The following is a 22,352-nucleotide window of genomic DNA, read 5'->3' on the forward strand; positions in this document are numbered from 1 at the left end:
CAAATGTTTTAGTTAAGTTCTTTTAACGATAACAGACAAACCTTTTATTGGTTAACTGTTATACTTTTATTATTTACTTATTAGACTCTAATAAACATTTTGAGACCCGTTAGAACTTTTTGCAATGTGAATTAAACATTTTGCACCATATAGTTTACAAGGAAGTTTTTTGGACCTATATAACTAATGTATAGTGTAAATGTTTTAGTTAAGTTCTTTTAACGATAACAGACAAATCTTTTATTGGTTCACTGTTATACTTTTATTATTTACTTATTAGACTCTAATAAACATTTTGTGACCCGTTAAAACTTGTTGCAATGTGAATTACACATTTTGCACCATATACAAGTTCACAAGTCACGTTTTAAGACTTAAAAAACTAATGTATAGTGCAAATGTTTTAGTTAAGTTCTTTTGAAGATAACAGACAAACCTTTCATTGGTTAACTGTTATAATTTTATTATTTACTTATTAGACTCTAATAAACATTTTGAGACCCGTTAGAACTTTTTGCAATGTGAATTAAAGATTTTGCACCATATAGTTCACAAGATATTTTTTACGCCCTACTAACTAATGTATAGTGCAAATGTTTTAGATAAATTCTTTTAACGATAACAGAGAAACCTTTCATTGGTTAACTGTTATAATTTTATTATTTACTTATTAGACTCTAATAAACATTTTGAGACCCGTTAGAACTTTTTGCAATGTGAATTAAACATTTTGCACCATATACAGTAGTTTACAAGTCACTTTTTAAGTCCTATAAAACTAATGTATAGTGCAAATGTTTTAGTTAAGTTCTTTTAACGATAACAGACCAATCTTTTATTGGTTGACTGTTATACTTTTATTATTTACTTATTAAATTCTAATAAACATTTTGTGACCCGTTAAAACTTTTTTCAATGTGAATTAAACATTTTGCACCATATACAGTAGTTCACAAGTCACTTTTTAGGACCTATATAACTAATGTAAAGTGCAAATGTTTTAGTTAAGTTCTTTTAACGATAACAGAGAAACTTTTCATTGGTTGACTGTTATACTTATATTATTTACTTATTAGACTCTAATAAACATTTTGAGACCCTTTAGAACTTTTTTCAATGTGAATTAATCATTTTGCACAATATACAGTAGTTCACAAATCACTTTTTATGACCTATATAACTAATGTATAGTGCAAATGTTTTAGTTAAGTTCTTTTAACGATAACAGACAAACCTTTTATTGGTTAACTGTTATACTTTTATTATTTACTTATTAGACTCTAATAAACATTTTGAGACCCGTTAGAACTTTTTGCAATGTGAATTAAACATTTTGCACCATATAGAGTAGTGTACAAGGCACGTTTTATGACCTATAAAACTAATGTATAGTGCAAATGTTTTAGTTAAGTTCTTTTAATAATAACAGACAAATCTTTTATTGGTTAGCTGTTATACTTTTATTATTTACTTATTAGACTCAAATAAACATTTTGAAACCCGTTAGACCTTTTTGCAATGTGAATTACACATTTTGCACCATATAGTTCACAAGGCACTTTTTAGGACCTATATAACTAATGTATAGTGCAAATGTTTTAGTTAAGTTCTTTTAACGATAACAAAAAAACCTTTAATTAGGTAACTGTTATACTTTTATTATTTACTTATTAGACTCTAATAAAAATATTGAGACCCGTAAGAACGTTTTGCAATGTGAACTAAACATTTTGCACCATATACAGTAGTTCACAAGGCACGTTTTAGGACCTATAAAACTAATTTATAGTGCAAATATTTTAGTTAAGTTCTTTAGAAGATAACAGACAAACTTTCCTTGGTTGACTGTTATACTTTTATTATTTACTTATTAGACTCTAATAAACCTTTTGAGACCCGTTAGAACGTTTTGCAATGTGAATTAAATATTTTGCACCATATAGTTCACAAGGCATTTTTTAGGACTTATTAACTAATGTATAGTGCAAATGTTTTAGTTAAATTCTTTTAACGATAACAAAAAAACCTTTCATTGGTTAACTGTTATACTTTTATTATTTACTTATTAGACTCTAACAAACGTTTTAAGACTCGTTAGAACTTTTTGCAATGTGAATTAAACATTTTGCACCATATACAGTAGTTCACAAGGCACGTTTTAGGACCTATAAAACTAATGTATAGTGCAAATGTTTTAGTTAAGTTCTTTAGAAGATAACAGACAAACCTTTCATTGGTTGACTGTTATACTTTTATTATTTACTTATTAGACTCTAATAAACATTTTGAGACCCGTTAGAACTTTTTGCAATGTGAATTAAACATTTTGCACCATATAGTTCACTAAGCACTTTTTAGGACCTATATAACTAATGTATAATGCAAATGTTTTAGTTAAGTTCTTTTAACGACAACAGACAGCCCTTTTATTGGTTAACTGTTATACTTTTATTATTTACTTATTAGACTCTAATAAACATTTTGAGACCCGTAAGAACTTTTTGCAATGTGAATTAAACATTTTGCACCATATAGAGTAGTTCACAAGGAACGTTTTAGGACCTATAAAACTAATGTTTATTGCAAATGTTTTAGTTAAGTTCTTATGAAGATAACAGACAAACCTTTCATTGGTTGACTGTTATACTTTTATTATTTACTTATTAGATTCTAATAAACATTTTGAAACCCGTTAGAACTTTTTGTAATGTGAATTAAACATTTTGCACCATATAGTTTACAAGGAAATTTTTTGGAGCTATATAACTAATGTATAGTGCAAATGTTTTAGTTAAGTTCTTTTAACGATAACAGACAAACCTTTTATTGGTTAACTGTTATACTTTTTTTTTTCTTTATTAGACTCTAATAAACATCTTGAGACACGTTAGAACTTTTTGTAATGTGAATTAAACATTTTGCACCATATACTTCACAAGGAAGTTTTTCGGACCTATATAACTAATGTATAGTGCAAATGTTTTAGTTAAGTTCTTTTAATGATAACAGACAAATCTTTTATTGGTTAGCTGTTATACTTTTATTATTTACTTATTAGACTCAAATAAACATTTTGCAATGTGAATTAAACATTTTGCACCATATCGTTCACAAGGTACGTTTTAGGACCTATAAAACTAATGTATAGTGCAAATGTTTTAGTTAAGTTCTTTTAATAATAACAGACAAATCTTTTATTGGTTAGCTGTTATACTTTTATTATTTACTTATTAGATTCAAATAAACATTTTGAGACCCGTTAGACCTTTTTGCAATGTGAATTAAACATTTTGCACCATCTAGTTCACAAGGCACTTTTTAGGACCTATATAACTAATGTATAGTGCAAATGTTTTAGTTAAGTTCTTTTAACGATAACAAAAAAACCTTTCATTAGGTAACTGTTATACTTTTATTATTTACTTATTAGACTCTAATAAACATTTTGAGACCCGTTAGAACTTTTTGCAATGTGAATTAAACATTTGGCACCATATAGAATAGTCTACAAGGCACGTTTTAGGACCTATAAAACTAATGTTTATTGCAAATGTTTTAGTTAAGTTCTTTTGAAGATAACAGACAAACCTTTCATTGGTTGACTGTTATACTTTTATTATTTACTTATTAGACTCTAATAAACATTTTGAGACCCGTTAGAACTTTTTGCAATGTGAATTAAACATTTTGCACCATATAGTTTACAAGGAAGTTTTTTGGACCTATATAACTAATGTATAGTGCAAATGTTTTAGTTAAGTTCTTTTAACCATAACAGACAAACCTTTTATTGGTTAACTGTTATACTTTTAATATTTCCTTATTAGACTCTAATAAACATCTTGAGACACGTTAGAACTTTTTGCAATGTGAATTAAACATTTTGCACCATATACTTCACAAGGAAATTTTTAGGACCTATATAACTAATGTATAGTGCAAATGTTTTAGTTAAGTTCTTTTAATGATAACAGACAAAACTTTTATTGGTTAACTGTTATACTTTTATTATTTACTTATTAGACTCAAATAAACGTTTTGCAATGTGAATTAAACATTTTGCACCATATACAGTAGTTCACAAGGCACGTTTTTGGACCTATAAAACTAATGTATAGTGCAAATGTTTTAGTTAAGTTCTTTAGAAGATAACAGTCAAACCTTTCATTGGTTGACTGTTATACTTTTATTATTTACTTATTAGACTCTAATAAACACTTTGAGACCCGTTAGAACGTTTTGCAATGTGAATTAAACATTTTGCACCATATAGTTCACAAAGCACTTTCTAGGACCTATATAACTAATGTATAGTGCAAATGTTTTAGTTAAGTTCTTTTAACGACAACAGACAGCCCTTTTATTGGTTAACTGTTATACTTTTATTATTTACTTATTAGATTCTAATAAACATTTTGAGACTTGTTAAAACTTTTTTCAATGTGAATTAAACATTTTGCACTATATAGTTCACAAGACACTTTGAAGGACCTATATAACTAATGTATAGTGCAAATGTTTTAGTTAAGTTCTTTTAACGATAACAGACAAATCTTTTATTGGTTCACTGTTATACTTTTATTATTTACTTATTAGACTCTAATAAACATTTTAAGACTCGTTGGAACCTTTTGCAATGTGAATTAAACATTTTGCACCATATACAGTAGTTCACAAGTCACTTTTTAAGTCCTATACAACTAATGTATAGTGCAAATGTTTTAGTTAAGTTCTTTTAACGATAACAGACAAATCTTTTATTGGTTGACTGTTATACTTTTTTTATTTACTTATTAGACTCTAATAAACATTTTGAGACCCGTTAGAACTTTTTGTAATGTGAATTAAACATTTTGCACCATATAGTTTACAAGGAAGTTTTTTGGACCTATATAACTAATGTATAGTGCAAATGTTTTAGTTAAGTTCTTTTAACGATAACAGACAAACCTTTTATTGGTTAACTGTTATACTTTTATTATTTACTTATTAGACTCTAATAAACATTTTGAGATCCGTTAGACCTTTTTGCAATGTGAATTAAACATTTTGCACCATATAGAGTAGTTCACAAGTCACTTTTTAAGTCCTATACAACTAATGTATAGTGCAAATGTTTTAGTTAAGTTCTTTTAACGATAACAGACAAATCTTTTATTGGTTGACTGTTATACTTTTATTATTTACTTATTAGACTCTAATAAACATTTTGAGACCCGTTAGAACTTTTTGTAATGTGAATTAAACATTTTGCACCATATAGTTTACAAGGAAGTTTTTTGGACCTATATAACTAATGTATAGTGCAAATGTTTTAGTTAAGTTCTTTTAACGATAACAGACAAACCTTTTATTGGTTAACTGTTATACTTTTAATATTTCCTTATTAGACTCTAATAAACATCTTGAGACACGTTAGAACTTTTTGCAATGTGAATTAAACATTTTGCACCATATACTTCACAAGGAAATTTTTAGGACCTATATAACTAATGTATAGTGCAAATGTTTTAGTTAAGTTCTTTTAATGATAACAGACAAATCTTTTATTGGTTAGATGTTATACTTTTATTATTTACTTATTAGACTCAAATAAACATTTTGCAATGTGAATTAAACTTTTTGCACCATATCGTTCACAAGGCACTTTTTAGGACCTATATAACTAATGTATAGTGCAAATGTTTTAGTTAAGTCCTTTTAACGATAACAAAGAAACCTTTCATTAGGTAACTGTTATACTTTTATTATTTACTTATTAGACTCTAATAAACATTTTGAGACCCGTTAAAACTTATTGTAATGTGAATTAAACATTTTGCACTATATAGTTTACAAGGAAGTTTTTTGGACCTATATAACTAATGTATAGTGCAAATGTTTTAGTTAAGTTCTTTTAACGATAACAGACAAAACTTTTATTGGTTAACTGTTATACTTTTATTATTTACTTATTAGACTCAAATAAACGTTTTGCAATGTGAATTAAACATTTTGCACCATATACAGTAGTTCACAAGGCACGTTTTTGGACCTATAAAACTAATGTATAGTGCAAATGTTTTAGTTAAGTTCTTTAGAAGATAACAGTCAAACCTTTCATTGGTTGACTGTTATACTTTTATTATTTACTTATTAGACTCTAATAAACACTTTGAGACCCGTTAGAACGTTTTGCAATGTGAATTAAACATTTTGCACCATATAGTTCACAAAGCACTTTCTAGGACCTATATAACTAATGTATAGTGCAAATGTTTTAGTTAAGTTCTTTTAACGACAACAGACAGCCCTTTTATTGGTTAACTGTTATACTTTTATTATTTACTTATTAGATTCTAATAAACATTTTGAGACTTGTTAAAACTTTTTTCAATGTGAATTAAACATTTTGCACTATATAGTTCACAAGACACTTTGAAGGACCTATATAACTAATGTATAGTGCAAATGTTTTAGTTAAGTTCTTTTAACGATAACAGACAAATCTTTTATTGGTTCACTGTTATACTTTTATTATTTACTTATTAGACTCTAATAAACATTTTAAGACTCGTTGGAACCTTTTGCAATGTGAATTAAACATTTTGCACCATATACAGTAGTTCACAAGTCACTTTTTAAGTCCTATACAACTAATGTATAGTGCAAATGTTTTAGTTAAGTTCTTTTAACGATAACAGACAAATCTTTTATTGGTTGACTGTTATACTTTTTTTATTTACTTATTAGACTCTAATAAACATTTTGAGACCCGTTAGAACTTTTTGTAATGTGAATTAAACATTTTGCACCATATAGTTTACAAGGAAGTTTTTTGGACCTATATAACTAATGTATAGTGCAAATGTTTTAGTTAAGTTCTTTTAACGATAACAGACAAACCTTTTATTGGTTAACTGTTATACTTTTATTATTTACTTATTAGACTCTAATAAACATTTTGAGATCCGTTAGACCTTTTTGCAATGTGAATTAAACATTTTGCACCATATAGAGTAGTTCACAAGTCACTTTTTAAGTCCTATACAACTAATGTATAGTGCAAATGTTTTAGTTAAGTTCTTTTAACGATAACAGACAAATCTTTTATTGGTTGACTGTTATACTTTTATTATTTACTTATTAGACTCTAATAAACATTTTGAGACCCGTTAGAACTTTTTGTAATGTGAATTAAACATTTTGCACCATATAGTTTACAAGGAAGTTTTTTGGACCTATATAACTAATGTATAGTGCAAATGTTTTAGTTAAGTTCTTTTAACGATAACAGACAAACCTTTTATTGGTTAACTGTTATACTTTTAATATTTCCTTATTAGACTCTAATAAACATCTTGAGACACGTTAGAACTTTTTGCAATGTGAATTAAACATTTTGCACCATATACTTCACAAGGAAATTTTTAGGACCTATATAACTAATGTATAGTGCAAATGTTTTAGTTAAGTTCTTTTAATGATAACAGACAAATCTTTTATTGGTTAGATGTTATACTTTTATTATTTACTTATTAGACTCAAATAAACATTTTGCAATGTGAATTAAACTTTTTGCACCATATCGTTCACAAGGCACTTTTTAGGACCTATATAACTAATGTATAGTGCAAATGTTTTAGTTAAGTCCTTTTAACGATAACAAAGAAACCTTTCATTAGGTAACTGTTATACTTTTATTATTTACTTATTAGACTCTAATAAACATTTTGAGACCCGTTAAAACTTATTGTAATGTGAATTAAACATTTTGCACTATATAGTTTACAAGGAAGTTTTTTGGACCTATATAACTAATGTATAGTGCAAATGTTTTAGTTAAGTTCTTTTAACGATAACAGAGAAATATTTTATTGGTTAACTGTTATACTTTTATTATTTACTTATTAGAATCTAATAAAAATTTTGAGACCCGTTAGAACTTTTTGCAATGTGAATTAAACATTTTGCACCATACAGAGTAGTGCACAAGGCATGTTTTAGGACCTATAAAACTAATGTTTATTGCAAATATTTTAGTTAAGTTCTTTAGAAAATAACAGACAAATCTTTCATTGGTTGACTATTATATTTTTATTATTTACTTATTAGACTCTAATAAACATTTTGAGACCCGTTAAACTTTTTGTAATGTGAATTAAACATTTTGCACCATATAGTTTATAAGGCAGTTTGTTGGACCTATATAACTAATGTATAGTGCAAATGTTTTAGTTAAGTCCTTTTAACGATAACAGACAAAACTTTTATTGGTTAACTGTTATACTTTTATTATTTACTTATTAGACTCAAATAAACGTTTTGCAATGTGAATTAAACATTTTGCACCATATACAGTAGTTCACAAGGCACGTTTTTGGACCTATAAAACTAATGTATAGTGCAAATGTTTTAGTTAAGTTCTTTAGAAGATAACAGTCAAACCTTTCATTGGTTGACTGTTATACTTTTATTATTTACTTATTAGACTCTAATAAACACTTTGAGACCCGTTAGAACGTTTTGCAATGTGAATTAAACATTTTGCACCATATAGTTCACAAAGCACTTTCTAGGACCTATATAACTAATGTATAGTGCAAATGTTTTAGTTAAGTTCTTTTAACGACAACAGACAGCCCTTTTATTGGTTAACTGTTATACTTTTATTATTTACTTATTAGATTCTAATAAACATTTTGAGACTTGTTAAAACTTTTTTCAATGTGAATTAAACATTTTGCACTATATAGTTCACAAGACACTTTGAAGGACCTATATAACTAATGTATAGTGCAAATGTTTTAGTTAAGTTCTTTTAACGATAACAGACAAATCTTTTATTGGTTCACTGTTATACTTTTATTATTTACTTATTAGACTCTAATAAACATTTTAAGACTCGTTGGAACCTTTTGCAATGTGAATTAAACATTTTGCACCATATACAGTAGTTCACAAGTCACTTTTTAAGTCCTATACAACTAATGTATAGTGCAAATGTTTTAGTTAAGTTCTTTTAACGATAACAGACAAATCTTTTATTGGTTGACTGTTATACTTTTTTTATTTACTTATTAGACTCTAATAAACATTTTGAGACCCGTTAGAACTTTTTGTAATGTGAATTAAACATTTTGCACCATATAGTTTACAAGGAAGTTTTTTGGACCTATATAACTAATGTATAGTGCAAATGTTTTAGTTAAGTTCTTTTAACGATAACAGACAAACCTTTTATTGGTTAACTGTTATACTTTTATTATTTACTTATTAGACTCTAATAAACATTTTGAGATCCGTTAGACCTTTTTGCAATGTGAATTAAACATTTTGCACCATATAGAGTAGTTCACAAGTCACTTTTTAAGTCCTATACAACTAATGTATAGTGCAAATGTTTTAGTTAAGTTCTTTTAACGATAACAGACAAATCTTTTATTGGTTGACTGTTATACTTTTATTATTTACTTATTAGACTCTAATAAACATTTTGAGACCCGTTAGAACTTTTTGTAATGTGAATTAAACATTTTGCACCATATAGTTTACAAGGAAGTTTTTTGGACCTATATAACTAATGTATAGTGCAAATGTTTTAGTTAAGTTCTTTTAACGATAACAGACAAACCTTTTATTGGTTAACTGTTATACTTTTATTATTTATTTATTAGACCCTAGTAAACATTTTAAAACCCGTTAGAACTTTTTGCAATGTGAATTAAACATTTTGCACCATATAGTTTACAAGAAAGTTTTTTGGACCTATATAACTAATGTATAGTGCAAATGTTTTAGTTAAGTTCTTTTAACGATAACAGACAAATCTTTTATTGGTTCACTGTTATACTTTTATTATTTACTTATTAGATTCTAATAAACATTTTGTGACCCGTTAAAACTTGTTGCAATGTGAATTACACATTTTGCACCATATACAAGTTCACAAGTCACGTTTTAAGACCTATAAAACTAATGTATAGTGCAAATGTTTTAGTTAAGTTCTTTTGAAGATAACAGACAAACCTTTCATTGGTTAACTGTTATACTTTTATTATTTACTTATTAGACTCTAATAAACATTTTGAGACCCGTTAGAACTTTTTGCAATGTGAATTAAAGATTTTGTCCCATATAGTTCATAAGGCACTTTTTAGGACCTATATAACTAATGTATAGTGCAAATGTTTTAGTAAAGTTCTTTTAACGATAACAGACAAACCTTTCATTGGTTAACTGTTATACTTTTATTATTTACTTATTAGACTCTAATAAACATTTTGAGACCCGTTAGAACGTTTTGCAATGTGAATTAAACATTTTGCACCAAATAGTTCACAAGACATTTTTTACGCCCTACTAACTAATGTATAGTGCAAATGTTTTAGATAAATTCTTTTAACGATAACAGAGAAACCTTTCATTGGTTAACTGTTATAATTTTATTATTTACTTATTAGACTCTAATAAACATTTTGAGACCCGTTAGAACTTTTTGCAATGTGAATTAAACATTTTGCACCATATACAGTAGTTCACAAGTCACTTTTTAAGTCCTATAAAACTAATGTATAGTGCAAATGTTTTAGTTAAGTTCTTTTAACGATAACAGACCAATCTTTTATTGGTTGACTGTTATACTTTTATTATTTACTTATTAGATTCTAATAAACATTTTGTGACCCGTTAAAACTTTTTTCAATGTGAATTAAAAATTTTGCACCATATACAGTAGTTCACAAGTCACTTTTTAGGACCTATATAACTAATGTAAAGTGCAAATGTTTTAGTTAAGTTCTTTTAACGATAACAGAGAAACTTTTCATTGGTTGACTGTTATACTTATATTATTTACTTATTAGACTCTAATAAACATTTTGAGACCCTTTAGAACTTTTTTCAATGTGAATTAATCATTTTGCACCATATACAGTAGTTCACAAATCACTTTTTATGACCTATATAACTAATGTATAGTGCAAATGTTTTAGTTAAGTTCTTTTAACGATAACAGAAAAACCTTTCATTGGTTAACTGTTATATATTTATTATTTACTTATTAGAATCTAATAAACATTTTGAGACTTGTTAGAACTTTTTGCAATGTGAATTACACATTTTTCAATATATAGTTCACAAGACTGTTTTTAGGACCTATATAACTAATGTATAGTGCAAATGTTTTAGTTAAGTTCTTTTAACGATAACAGAGAAACTTTTCATTGGTTAGCTGTTATACTTTTAATATTTACTTATTAGACTCTAATAAAAATTTTGAAACCCGTTAGAACTTTTTGCAATGTGAATTAAACATTTTGCAACATATACAGTAGTTCACAAAGCACGTTTTAGGACCTATATAACTAATGTTTAGTGCAAATGTTTTAGTTAAATTATTTTAAAGATAACAGACAAACCTTTCATTGGTTGACTGTAATACATTTATTATATGCGTATTAGACTCTAATAAACATTTTAAGACACGTTAGAACTTTTTGCATTGTGAATTACACATTTTGAACCATATAGTTCACAAGGCACTTTTTAAGAGCTATATAACTAATGTTTAGTGCAAATGTTTTAGTTAAGTCATTTTAACCATAACAGACAAACCTTTCATTGGTTGACTGTTATAATTTTATTATTTACGTATTAGACTCTAATAAACGTTTTAAAACTCGTTAGAACTTTTTGCAATGTGAATTAAACATTTTGCACCATATACAGTAGTTCACAAGGCACGTTTTAGGACCTATAAAACTCATGTATAGTGCAAATGTTTTTGTTAAGTTCTTTTGAAGATAACAGACAAACCTTTTATTGGTTGACTGTTATACTTTTATTATTTACTTATTAGACTCTAATAAACATTTTGAGACCCGTTAGAACTTTTTGCAATGTGAATTAAACATTTTGCACCATATAGTTTACAAGGAAGTTTTTAGGACCTCTATAACTAATGTATAGTGCAAATGTTTTAGTTAAGTTCTTTAGAAGATAACAGACAAACCTTTCATTGGTTGACTGTTATACTTTTATTATTTACTTATTAGACTCTAATAAACATTTTGAGACCCATTAGAACTTTTTGTAATGTGAATTAAACATTTTGCACCATATAGTTTACAAGGAAGTTTTTTGGACCTATATAACTAATGTATAGTGCAAATGTTTTAGTTAAGTTCTTTTAACGATAACAGACAAACGTTTTATTGGTTAACTGTTATACTTTTATTATTTCCTTATTAGACTCTAATAAACATCTTGAGACAAGTTAGAACTTTTTGCAATGTGAATTAAACATTTTGCACCATATAGTTCACAAGGAAGTTTTTCGGACATTTATAACTAATGTATAGTGCAAATGTTTTAGTTAAGTTCTTTTAATGATAACAGAGAAATCTTTTATTGGTTAGCTGTTATACTTTTATTATTTACTTATTAGACTCAAAAAAACATTTTGAAACCCGTTAGACCTTTTTGCAATGTGAATTACACATTTTGCACCATATAGTTCACAAGGCACTTTTTAGGACCTATATAACTAATGTATAGTGCAAATGTTTTAGTTAAGTTCTTTTAACGATAACAAAAAAACCTTTCATTAGGTAACTGTTATACTTTTATTATTTACTTATTAGACTCTAATAAAAATATTGAGACCCGTAAGAACGTTTTGCAATGTGAACTAAACATTTTGCACCATATACAGTAGTTCACAAGGCACGTTTTAGGACCTATAAAACTAATGTATAGTGCAAATGTTTTAGTTAAGTTCTTTAGAACATAACAGACAAACCTTTCATTGGTTGACTGGTATACTTTTATTATTTACTTATTAGACTCTAATAAACCTTTTGAGACCCGTTAGAACGTTTTGCAATGTGAATTAAATATTTTGCACCATATAGTTCACAAGGCATTTTTTAGGACCTATTAACTAATGTATATTGCAAATGTTTTAGTTAAATTCTTTTAACGATAACAAAAAAACCTTTCATTGGTTAACTGTTATACTTTTATTATTTACGTATTAGACTCTAATAAACGTTTTCAGACTCGTTAGAACGTTTTGCAATGTGAATTAAACATTTTGCACCATATACAGTAGTTCACAAGGCACGTTTTAGGACCTATAAAACTAATGTATAGTGCAAATGTTTTAGTTAAGTTCTTTTGAAGATAACAGACAAACCTTTTATTGGTTGACTGTTATACTTTTATTGTTTACTTATTAGACTCTAATAAACATTTTGAGACCCGTTAGAACTTTTTGCAATGTGAATTAAACATTTTGCACCATATAGTTTACAAGGAAGTTTTTAGGACCTCTATAACTAATGTATAGTGCAAATGTTTTAGTTAAGTTCTTTTGAAGATAACAGACAAACCTTTCATTGGTTGACTGTTATACTTTTATTATTTACTTATTAGACTCTAATAAACATTTTGAGACCCGTTAGAACTTTTTGTAATGTGAATTAAACATTTTGCACCATATAGTTTACAAGGAAGTTTTTTGGACCTATATAACTAATGTATAGTGCAAATGTTTTAGTTAAGTTCTTTTAACGATAACAGACAAACCTTTTATTGGTTAACTGTTATACTTTTATTATTTACTTATTAGACTATAATAAACATTTTGAGACCCGTTAGAACTTTTTGCAATGTGAATTAAACATTTTGCACCATATAGAGTAGTGTACAAGGCACGTTTTATGACCTATAAAACTAATGTATAGTGCAAATGTTTTAGTTAAGTTCTTTAGAAGATAACAGACAAACCTTTCATTGGTTGACTGTTATACTTTTATTATTTACTTATTAGACTCTAATAAACATTTTGAGACCCGTTAGAACTTTTTGTAATGTGAATTAAACATTTTGCACCATATAGTTTACAAGGAAGTTTTTTGGACCTATATAACTAATGTATAGTGCAAATGTTTTAGTTAAGTTCTTTTAACGATAACAGACAAACCTTTCATTGGTTAACTGTTATACTTTTATTATTTCCTTATTAGACTCTAATAAACATCTTGAGACAAGTTAGAACTTTTTGCAATGTGAATTAAACATTTTGCACCATATAGTTCACAAGGAAGTTTTTCGGACATATATTACTAATGTATAGTGCAAATGTTTTAGTTAAGTTCTTTTAATGATAACAGACAAATCTTTTATTGGTTAGCTCTTATACTTTTATTATTTACTTATTAGACTCAAATAAACATTTTGAAACCCGTTAGACCTTTTTGCAATGTGAATTACACATTTTGCACCATATAGTTCACAAGGCACTTTTTAGGACCTATATAACTAATGTATAGTGCAAATGTTTTAGTTAAGTTCTTTTAACGATAACAAAAAAACCTTTCATTAGGTAACTGTTATACTTTTATTATTTACTTATTAGACTCTAATAAAAATATTGAGACCCGTAAGAACGTTTTGCAATGTGAACTAAACATTTTGCACCATATACAGTAGTTCACAAGGCACGTTTTAGGACCTATAAAACTAATGTATAGTGCAAATGTTTTAGTTAAGTTCTTTAGAAGATAACAGACAAACTTTCCTTGGTTGACTGTTATACTTTTATAATTTACTTATTAGACTCTAATAAACCTTTTGAGACCCGTTAGAACGTTTTGCAATGTGAATTAAATATTTTGCACCATATAGTTCACAAGGCATTTTTTAGGACTTATTAACTAATGTATAGTGCAAATGTTTTAGTTAAATTCTTTTAACGATAACAAAAAAACCTTTCATTGGTTAACTGTTATACTTTTATTATTTACTTATTAGACTCTAACAAACGTTTTAAGACTCGTTAGAACTTTTTGCAATGTGAATTAAACATTTTGCACCATATACAGTAGTTTACAAGGCACGTTTTAGGACCTATAAAACTAATGTATAGTGCAAATGTTTTATTTAAGTTCTTTAGAAGATAACAGACAAACCTTTCATTGGTTGACTGTTATACTTTTATTATTTACTTATTAGACTCTAATAAACATTTTGAGACCCGTTAGAACGTTTTGCAATGTGAATTAAACATTTTGCACCATATAGTTCACTAAGCACTTTTTAGGACCTATATAACTAATGTATAATGCAAATGTTTTAGTTAAGTTCTTTTAACGACAACAGACAGCCCTTTTATTGGTTAACTGTTATACTTTTATTATTTACTTATTAGACTCTAATAAACATTTTGAGACCCGTAAGAACTTTTTGCAATGTGAATTAAACATTTTGCACCATATAGAGTAGTTCACAAGGCACGTTTTAGGACCTATAAAACTAATGTTTATTGCAAATGTTTTAGTTAAGTTCTTATGAAGATAACAGACAAACCTTTCATTGGTTGACTGTTGTACTTTTATTATTTACTTATTAGATTCTAATAAACATTTTGAGACCCGTTAGAACTTTTTGTAATGTGAATTAAACATTTTGCACCATATAGTTTACAAGGAAATTTTTTGGAGCTATATAACTAATGTATAGTGCAAATGTTTTAGTTAAGTTCTTTTAACGATAACAGACAAACATTTTATTGGTTAACTGTTATACTTTTATTATTTCTTTATTAGACTCTAATAAACATCTTGAGACACGTTAGAACTTTTTGTAATGTGAATTAAACATTTTGCACCATATACTTCAGAAGGAAGTTTTTCGGACCTATATAACTAATGTATAGTGCAAATGTTTTAGTTAAGTTCTTTTAATGATAACAGACAAATCTTTTATTGGTTAGCTGTTATACTTTTATTATTTACTTATTAGACTCAAATAAACATTTTGCAATGTGAATTAAACATTTTGCACCATATCGTTCACAAGGTACGTTTTAGGACCTATAAAACTAATGTATGGTGCAAATGTTTTAGTTAAGTTCTTTTAACGATAACAGAGAAATCTTTTCTTGGTTAGCTGTTATACTTTTATTATTTACTTATTAGACTCAAATAAACATTTTGAAACCCGTTAGACCTTTTTGCAATGTGAATTAAACATTTTGCACCATATAGTTCACAAGGCACTTTTTAGGACCTATATAACTAATGTATAGTGCAAATGTTTTAGTTAAGTTCTTTTAACGATAACAGACAAACCTTTCATTGGTTAACTGTTATACTTTTATTATTTCCTTATTAGACTCTAATAAACATCTTGAGACAAGTTAGAACTTTTTGCATTGTGAAATAAACATTTTGCACCATATAGTTCACAAGGAAGTTTTTCGGACATATATTACTAATGTATAGTGCAAATGTTTTAGTTAAGTTCTTTTAACGATAACAAAAAAACCTTTCATTAGGTAACTGTTATACTTTTATTATTTACTTATTTGACTCTAATAAACATTTTGAGACCCGTAAGAACGTTTTGCAATGTGAACTAAACATTTTGCACCATATACAGTAGTTCACAAGGCACGTTTTAGGAACTATAAAACTAATGCATAATGCAAATTTTTTAGTTAAGTTCTATAGTAGATAACAGGGAAAAATTTCATTGGTTGACTGTTATACTTTTATTATTTACTTATTAGACTCTAATAAACCTTTTGAGACCCGTTAAAACGTTTTGCAATGTGAATTAAATATTTTGCACCATATAGTTCACAAGGCATTTTTTAGGACCTATTAACTAATGTATAGTGCAAATGTTTTAGTTAAGTTCTTTTAACGATAACAAAAAAACCTTTCATTGGTTAACTGTTATACTTTTATTATTTACTTATTAGACTCTAATAAACATTTTGAGACTTGTTAGAATGTTTTGCAATGTGAATTAAACATTTTGCACTATATAGTTCACAAGACTGTTTTTAGGACCTATATAACTAATGTATAGTGCAAATGTTTTAGTAAAGTTCTTTTAACGATAACAGAGAAAATTTTCATTGGTTAACTGTTATACTTTTATTATTTACTTATTAGACTCTAATAAACATTTTGAGACCCGTTAGAACTTTTTGCAATGTGAATTAAACATTTTGCACCATATAGAGTAGTGTACAAGGCACGTTTTAGGACTTATAAAACTAATGTTTAGTGCAAATGTGTTAGTTAAGTTCTTTAGAAGATAACAGACAAACCTTTCATTGGTTGACTGTTATACTTTCATTATTTACTTATTAGACTCTAATAAACATTTTGAGACCCGTTAGAACTTTTTGCAATGTGAATTAAATATTTTGCATCATATAGTTTACAAGGAAGTTTTTTGGACCTATATAACTAATGTATAGTGCAAATGTTTTAGTTAAGTTCTTTTAATGATAACAGACAAACCTTTCATTGGTTAACTGTTATACTTTTATTATTTACTTATTAGACTCTAATAAACATTTTGAAACCCCTTAGAACTTTTTGCAATGTGAATTAAACATTTTGCACCATATAGAGTAGTGTACAAGGCACTTTTTGGACCTATAAAATTAATGTTTATTGCAAATGTTTTAGTTAAGTTCTTTAGAAGATAACAGACAAACCTTTCATTGGTTGACTGTTATACTTTTATTATTTACTTATTAGACTCTAATAAACATTTTGAGACCCGTTAGAACTTTTTGTAATCTGAATTAAACATTTTGCATCATATAGTTTACAAGGAAGTTTTTTGGACCTATATAACTAATGTATAGTGCAAATGTTTTAGTTAAGTTCTTTTAACGATAACAGACAAATATTTTATTGGTTAGCTGTTATACTTTTATAATTTACTTATTAGACTCAAATAAACATCTTGAGACACGTTAGAACTTTTTGCAATGTGAATTAAACATTTTGCACCATATACTTCACAAGGGAGTTTTTCGGAACTATATAACTAATGTATAGTGCAAATGTTTTAGTTAAGTTCTTTTCATGATAAAAGACAAATCTTTAATTGGTTAGCTGTTATACTTTTATTATTTACTTATTAGACTCAAATAACTCTTTTGCAATGTGAATTAAACATTTTGCACCATATCGTTCACAAGGCACTTTTTAGGACCTATATTACTAATGTATAGTGCAAATGTTTTAGTTAAGTTCCCTTAACGATAACAGACAAACATTTCATTAGGTAACTGTTATACTTTTATTATTTACTTATTAGACTCAAATAAACATTTTGAGACCCGTAAGAACGTTTTGCAATGTGAATTAAACATTTTGCACCATATAGTTCACAAGGCACTTTTTAGGACCTATATAACTAATGTATAGTGCAAATAATTTAGTTAAGTTCTTTTAACGATAACAAAAAAACCTTTCATTAGGTAACTGTTATACTTTTATTATTTACTTATTAGACTCTAATAAACATTTTGAGACCCGTTAGAACTTTTTGTAATCTGAATTAAACATTTTGCATCATATAGTTTACAAGGAAGTTTTTTGGACCTATATAACTAATGTATAGTGCAAATGTTTTAGTTAAGTTCTTTTAACGATAACAGACAAATATTTTATTGGTTAGCTGTTATACTTTTATTATTTACTTATTAGACTCAAATAAACATTTTGAGACCCGTTAGAACTTTTTGCAATGTGAATTAAACATTTTGCACCATATAGAGTAGTCTACAAGGCACGTTTTAAGACCTATAAAACTAATGTTTATTGCAAATGTTTTAGTTAAGTTCTTTTGAAGATAACAGACAAACCTTTCATTGGTTGACTGTTATACTTTTATTATTTACTTATTAGACTCTAATAAACCTTTTGAGACCCGTTAAAACGTTTTGCAATGTGAATTAAATATTTTGCACCATATAGTTCACAAGGCATTTTTTATTACCTATTAACTAATGTATAGTGCAAATGTTTTAGTTAAATTCTTTTAACTATAACATAAAAACCTTTCATTGGTTAACTGTTATACTTTTATTATTTACTTATTAGACTCTAATAAACATTTTGAGACTTGTTAGAACGTTTTGCAATGTGAATTAAACATTTTGCACCATATAGAGTAGTGTACAAGGCACGTTTTAGGACTTATAAAACTAATGTTTAGTGCAAATGTGTTAGTTAAGTTTTTTAGAAGATAACAGACAAACCTTTCATTGGTTGACTGTTATACTTTCATTATTTACTTATTAGACTCTAATAAACATTTTGAGACCCGTTAGAACTTTTTGCAATGTGAATTAAATATTTTGCATCATATAGTTTACAAGGAATTTTTTTGGACCTATATAACTAATGTATAGTGCAAATGTTTTAGTTAAGTTCTTTTAATGATAACAGACAAACCTTTCATTGGTTAACTGTTATACTTTTATTATTTACTTATTAGACTCTAATAAACATTTTGAGACTTGTTAGAACTTTTTGCAATGTGAATTAAACATTTTGCACCATATAGAGTAGTGTACAGGGCACTTTTTGGACCTATAAAATTAATGTTTATTGCAAATGTTTTAGTTAAGTTCTTTAGAAGATAACAGACAAACCTTTCATTGGTTGACTGTTATACTTTGATTACACCATGTAACAAAAATTTAGTTGTGACGATTTTTTAATATTTTCTGAAACATATTACTGAGTAAAACATATTTCTGGCAATTTTTTGTCTCAAATGTTGTATAAAAATGTTATTTTAAGCTTTTTAAACTTTCAGCACCCTATTTTTTCTAACTTTGATTGTAAATTTGTTATAACATTGGTGCAGTGTGACGTCACAATGGCCCAACATTTTAACTTCATAATTGTAGCCTGTATCGTAACAATGATCATTCTTGGCATAGTCTCAGTGAGCCAGTATACCAAGGTTGCCACATTGGCTATTTTATTGTTACTGGTATCTTATCAGGTTAATTACAGGTAGCGTGATTCTCGATAAATTGAGGGATGTCATCATCACGTAAATGTAAGCTGTCTGCTGATAGTTTTTGCTATGTCTGTGGTCTATACATTAGTTTAAAGCAAGTGAAATACAGAATAAAGGTAGAAGCAAAATTTTCTTACGCTTATGAACTTTAATTTGGCATGAAAATTGGTGACCAAGATAAACACTGGGCACCTCATGTGATCTGCGGAACATGCCGATCAAATTTGGATGGCTGGCTTAGAGGAGACCGGCATTCGATGCCATTTGCTATTCCGAGAATCTGGAGAGAACCCCAAAATCATACAGATGACTGCTATTTCTGTATGGTTGACATTTCAAGGTTTAGAAGAACTAAAAACCGACGTGACATTGTATATCCTTCTATACCGTCTTCTATTGCACCTGTTCCGCATAGCAGTGAGTTGCAACTGCCCAAACCACTGAGCAAAAAAGCTCCAGAAGATTTAGCAGGGTCTGAAGATATTGAAAAAGAATCCGATGATGAATTCAACATATCTCATACAGACATGATTTCAGAACCACACTTCCCAAGCCAACAAGAATTAAATGATTTAGTTAGAGACATGGGGCTCACTAAGTCAAATGCCGAACTTCTGACTTCAAGGTTGAAACAATGGAACTTATTAGATTCGTCATGTCGATGTTCTTTGTCGAGAAAAAGGCATGAAACATTTTCAAGGTATTTTTCTGTGGAAGGCTCTCTTTGCTTCTGTAGTAATGTTGATAACCTTTTTGAAGAAATAGGAATAGCTCGATCATGACCCAAAGGAGTGGCGCCTATTTATAGACAGTTCTTCCCGAAGTTTGAAATGTGTCCTCCTTAACAATGGAAACCAGTATCCACCTATACCCATTGACCATTCTGTCCAAATGAGAGAAGATTACAAAAATGTAAAGTTTCTTCTTGAAAGTATTAACCATGCTAGATACAACTCTGTGGAGGTTTGACTTATGCTCCAGTGTAAAGAACTTGAAAATAAAATGACTACGAGAGAAGCAGAAGCATGGAATGCATTTCGAGAAGTAGTTAATTTTTTTCTCGGTAGTAAACGAAGCGATGACTATAAAGTTTTGGTGAGCAATCTGATGAAGGAATACGAAAAATTGGGATGTCGTATGTCCTTGAAAATGCATTACCTGCACTCTCACCTTGATTTTTTTAGTCCAAATATGGGTGTGTAAGCGAAGAACATGGTGAAAGGTTTCACCAGGACATTTCTGATATGGAAAGAAGATACCAAGGAAGGTGGAGTCGCAACATGATGGGGGTTTATTTGTGGTCATAATACGAGAAGATTTCTCAGTTCATAGACGCAAATCATGCAAACAAAACCACTTCTGAAGTTTTTTGGAATGTTTGCAATATGGATCCTTACATAATGCATTACTAGGCTATATTATGGACAATACTTCTATGTGTTAGCGTGTTTGTGAGTCTTATACAAAATAATGCTTATTAATACTGAAACATTTTGGGTAAAATCAGAAAAAGCAATATTTCTTGAAAATTTAGGACACTTCAGGGAAAATATTTGCATTTTTGTGATTAGTTCCGAGTAGCAAAACACAATACATAAACATTTTTAGGCAACTAAAAATTTCGCAAAATTTTGTTACATGGTGTTATTTACTTATTAGACTCTAATAAACATTTTGAGACCCGTTAGAACTTTTTGCAATGTGAATTAAACATTTTGCATCATATAGTTTACAAGGAAGTTTTTTGGACCTATATAACTAATGTATAGTGCAAATGTTTTAGTTAAGTTCTTTTAATGATAACAGACAAACCTTTCATTGGTTAACTGTTATACTTTTATTATTTACTTATTAGACTCTAATAAACATTTTGAAACCCCTTAGAACTTTTTGCAATGTGAATTAAACATTTTGCACCATATAGGGTAGTGTACAAGGCACTTTTTGGACCTATAAAATTAATGTTTATTGCAAATGTTTTAGTTAAGTTCTTTAGAAGATAACAGACAAACCTTTCATTGGTTGACTGTTATACTTTTATTATTTACTTATTAGACTCTAATAAACATTTTGAGACCCGTTAGAACTTTTTGTAATCTGAATTAAACATTTTGCATCATATAGTTTACAAGGAAGTTTTTTGGACCTATATAACTAATGTATAGTGCAAATGTTTTAGTTAAGTTCTTTTAACGATAACAGACAAATATTTTATTGGTTAGCTGTTATACTTTTATAATTTACTTATTAGACTCAAATAAACATCTTGAGACACGTTAGAACTTTTTGCAATGTGAATTAAACATTTTGCACCATATACTTCACAAGGGAGTTTTTCGGAACTATATAACTAATGTATAGTGCAAATCTTTTAGTTAAGTTCTTTTAATGATAACAGACAAATCTTTAATTGGTTAGCTGTTGTACTTTTATTATTTACTTATTAGACTCAAATAACTCTTTTGCAATGTGAATTAAACATTTTGCACCATATCGTTCACAAGGCACTTTTTAGGACCTAT

This window comes from Clavelina lepadiformis, chromosome 5 (assembly GCF_947623445.1).
Source record: "Clavelina lepadiformis chromosome 5, kaClaLepa1.1, whole genome shotgun sequence".
Lineage (NCBI taxonomy): Eukaryota > Metazoa > Chordata > Ascidiacea > Aplousobranchia > Clavelinidae > Clavelina > Clavelina lepadiformis.